Source organism: Centruroides vittatus, unplaced genomic scaffold (genome assembly GCF_030686945.1).
Source record: "Centruroides vittatus isolate TY-2023 unplaced genomic scaffold, ASM3068694v2 contig_392, whole genome shotgun sequence".
NCBI lineage: Eukaryota > Metazoa > Arthropoda > Arachnida > Scorpiones > Buthidae > Centruroides > Centruroides vittatus.
In genome coordinates this window covers 536,191-539,913 of record NW_027122208.1, presented here as the reverse complement: position 1 = coordinate 539,913, position 3,723 = coordinate 536,191, and the positions used below count along the sequence as shown (strand labels likewise).

The following is a 3,723-nucleotide window of genomic DNA, read 5'->3' as shown; positions in this document are numbered from 1 at the left end:
GAGAAGTTGACAGAAGTAGCTATGCTGTTAAAGTAAATTACATCGAGAAACGTCGTTTCTCGATGTACTAGCCTGAGCGAGCAGTCTGAGCAGTAATATGTCACAAATGAAAGATTATAAGTGATTTATCGTTGAAAAAAGAAAAAATATGATGAAAAGTACAGATAAAAACAGAAAAGTGTAAAATAAAATAAAACAAAACAAAACTAAGAAACAAAATATGAAATAAGAAAAGAAAATCATTTCGCATTTAAGCGAGAAAAGTCTTGGCCCGTTCATACAGTTACAGTAGAGACAATTGAAGAGCTAGTTAACGTGGTGCCACGTAATGGGGATGAGGAACGTAAATCTGGTTCCTTTTTCTTTGAACTCGGATAACTATCCGCGTAGTTCAACCGAAATTCACCAAACTCTGCAAAAATACGAAGCAACTGTCTGGCTTTATATTCTAAGAAACAGCACCCAAAAATATCAAAAGACTTTTTTGTTTTTAAGCGTCAAAGAGGCAAAAGTGAAACCTTTCGGTTTTTGATTATATCTTATCTGCGAGTTAATTATATTTTCCAGAAATTAATTTATACACATGCCACGGATCTACCGAGCATTTTGACACCAAAATCATCAAAATGTAACGTGGGACGATTTTTTACAACTCGGAAACGAAACCACAAAAGTCACGACAAAAGCTTGAGCTGGTTTACTGCTCGCCCAGGCAATTATCGATTGGAATGAAAATTTCAATGATATTATACATGAATTTGCTAAAGAAAAGGTATGTAGAGTTAATTTATATAATGTTTCGATTTTAATTCATTCTTTAAAACGTTATTTATTACGCATTTCTATATATGTGAGAATGTTTTCTGACTGTAATAACCGTAGATATAAAGTTCTTCTTAATGTTTTATTTCATTTCTATTCCTACCTATCTATAAAAAAGTGTTATCGCGTTTCCTCTTCCCTTACCCTTTCAGCAAAAAGAGAGGCATAAACTTAGTTTGCCTCAGGCGGCAATTTTTGACGCGCCGTACTTACGGAGTTATAACGTCATAAGAATATGCATAATACAGCATTTAAAAAAATGTTAAGTGGATCTTAATCGAAGCATTTGTTTTATTTTGTTTTTAAATCATCCTCTATTGTAAAACTTCCCATTCCATTTATTCCCAGTTGCTGAGTGAATAAAACCACTGAATACGGGCCATCGTAAGTTCGTGCCTCACTAACGTGCCCACCACGCGCAATCTTTCGGGTTTTCTTCACGTGTCTAACACCTTAATAAAGACCAATTTACATAGAAAGCCTCCCGAAAACACCTTCAATTTAATTGTTCGCTATTTGTTGCGTTTCCTGTTTACTAGGACATTCTATATAATTATTCGTTTATCTTTTTAATAATAATTCTAAATCTGGCCGAAAATCCATTTTTTAAAAATTATAGGGCCTAAATATCTTGTTATAGCTTAAATAAATCAACTCCATTTTAAATTATTTCTATATTCGTCGAAAGTTCATTTTAATGTCGGCAAAAATCGAGTTAATGCTTAAACGTATTGACGGAATATTATCAATTACGTTTAATAAATGGATTCTGTTGAAAATTTTAAAATGATTTTAAATAAAACTTTAGAGAAAAATAAATAAATTAAAATTATTTAAAGAATGTCGACTTAGAGAGGAACAATTGTAATTAAAATGTACATAATTTCATTGACACCAACAACACTGATTCTACGAAAAAGTTAAAGATAGGCAAAGCTAACTTTTCGTTATACTTACTTGGCGTCGAGGCTAGTCGCGGTCAAGATGGCGGCGCCTCCGGGACGAGGCTTGACCATTGCACAGGGGTCAAGCTGACTCCTGCTATCTGCTTCCCTCGGAAGGGGATAGACGCGTAATTTTTGGTAGTGGGGACTGCGTACGCGCTCTCCCCATAAACTTATTAAATAAAAGATTTCAGTTAGTGATGCGTATAGACTGCGATTTCCAGTGGCTGTGTATCGCGCGTGAATTTGCTAATAAGTAAAGTTCCCGTACTGATTATAGTTACGGTTACGATTTCTTCACAATAATCAAGCTACACAACTGATTAGCGAATAGCAATAAACTCCTCTATGATCCGAATACCGAATACAACTGTGATTGCTTACAGTGCTTTGTTCTTCAGATAAATTCGGAACAAATTGGTCGCTCAATTTTTCTTTTTTTCGTGGAATTCTCACAAATCTTCGCAGTTTCCCATTATTGTCTATTGTAATGCATATCGAAAAATTGATCTTTGGAGACAGATGTTTGTGGGGCATAAAGGTGACATTCTGAAATGCTCGAAGAACTTGTTCGGTTGGCTAAAAATTTCCTGAAATGTGTGGTTCTCCATTTCTTTTTTTTTTTTTTAACAAACAATCTGTTTACATATTCTGTGATCGGATCGGCTAGTAAATTTAAAATTTAGCGACACCCTCTCGGGGAAATTCATTTCTTGCGCATTCTTTTTAAAAATTCTGAACTTTCTTCTCATTTTTCTGTCGAATACGTGGAACAATCTTTATTGTTCAAGTGCTAGTTCTGTTATTCGAGGCTACATCTATATGCTATTTAGTGTTCGTTTCTTTTGTGAACTTACACTAAATTCACCAGTTAACTGATGGAGTTGGTTTTGATCTGCTGATTTTTTATTTACAGTTCATTACTTCTGTTCGTCTGTTTATAAATAGCATCTTAAGTAATAATCAAATTATACAAATAATTTGTGGCATCCATCTCCGTTGCGATGTAGACGCATAGAACGCATTATATTTTCCGCCCAAATATACATATAACTTAGTATAATCACTTTGTTCTTATTAAGGAGGCATTTAGATTAAGCAGACGTTCGGTATTAACGTGTTATGATGTGCCATCACATCAAATCGAGACTAAAAAGATTTAAAAACACAACTCACGATATTGTGTTCCATAAATGTAGTTGTCATCAGACTCCAACATTAATACCTTTCTTGTATGCATTTTTGTTTTTGTGAAAAACTGTTTCTTTGAGTAAATAGATCTAATTCAACTACTTTCATGTACTTGATGAAGAAAGTGGGATTTTTCTTGCGACAGTTACAATATTAGAGATACACAAAAAAGAGATTGGTTGCATCCTACGAGCTAAAATACCTACAGAGGCTGTGAAACCGCCATATTTAAAGACAATTGGAGTCCCCGCATCTATATTTTGGAAGACTAGTGAATAGGCTAAACACTATTTTCTTCAAACTATAAATAAGTATGAATACAATTATAATATAACGTAAGAGTGTCTATAATCAACGTTCACCTATTCCGAGCAGTCTACAGCAAAAAGTACTTATCGAAAGGTTACCAAATTTTCTGTACGTCTTAACGAAATCGTAGAAAGGAGTAACTTACGTGACGACCATATGTTTTATTAGAAATTGTGGTCTTCACAAATACGACAAAGTATTTATACTTGTGAGTTCTATGTTGGCCTTTCTTTATTACTAGACTTATTACACCAGTATCTTGTATCCAGTGACAGTGTAATAAGTCTAGCAATAAAGAAAGGCCAACATACAAGTATATAAGAACCAACACAACACAAGTATATAAGAAGACTAGACAAGAAGCGTATCCTAGTAGACGAAGTATTTGATAAATGTATTATTTTAAAATAAATTTGAAGACTGTCCAAAAAAGGAACCACCGTTTATTTACTGTGTT

At 33.8% G+C, this 3,723-nt stretch overlaps 1 non-coding gene across 1 annotated transcript; it reads left to right on the top strand.

Annotated features, from left to right (window-relative positions):
- Positions 1–1,771: 1,771 nt before the first annotated feature.
- LOC136976043 (U1 spliceosomal RNA) lies at positions 1,772–1,935 on the top strand. Its single transcript, XR_010880870.1, has one exon. It is a non-coding gene; the product is annotated as a U1 spliceosomal RNA (small nuclear RNA).
- Positions 1,936–3,723: the final 1,788 nt, after the last annotated feature.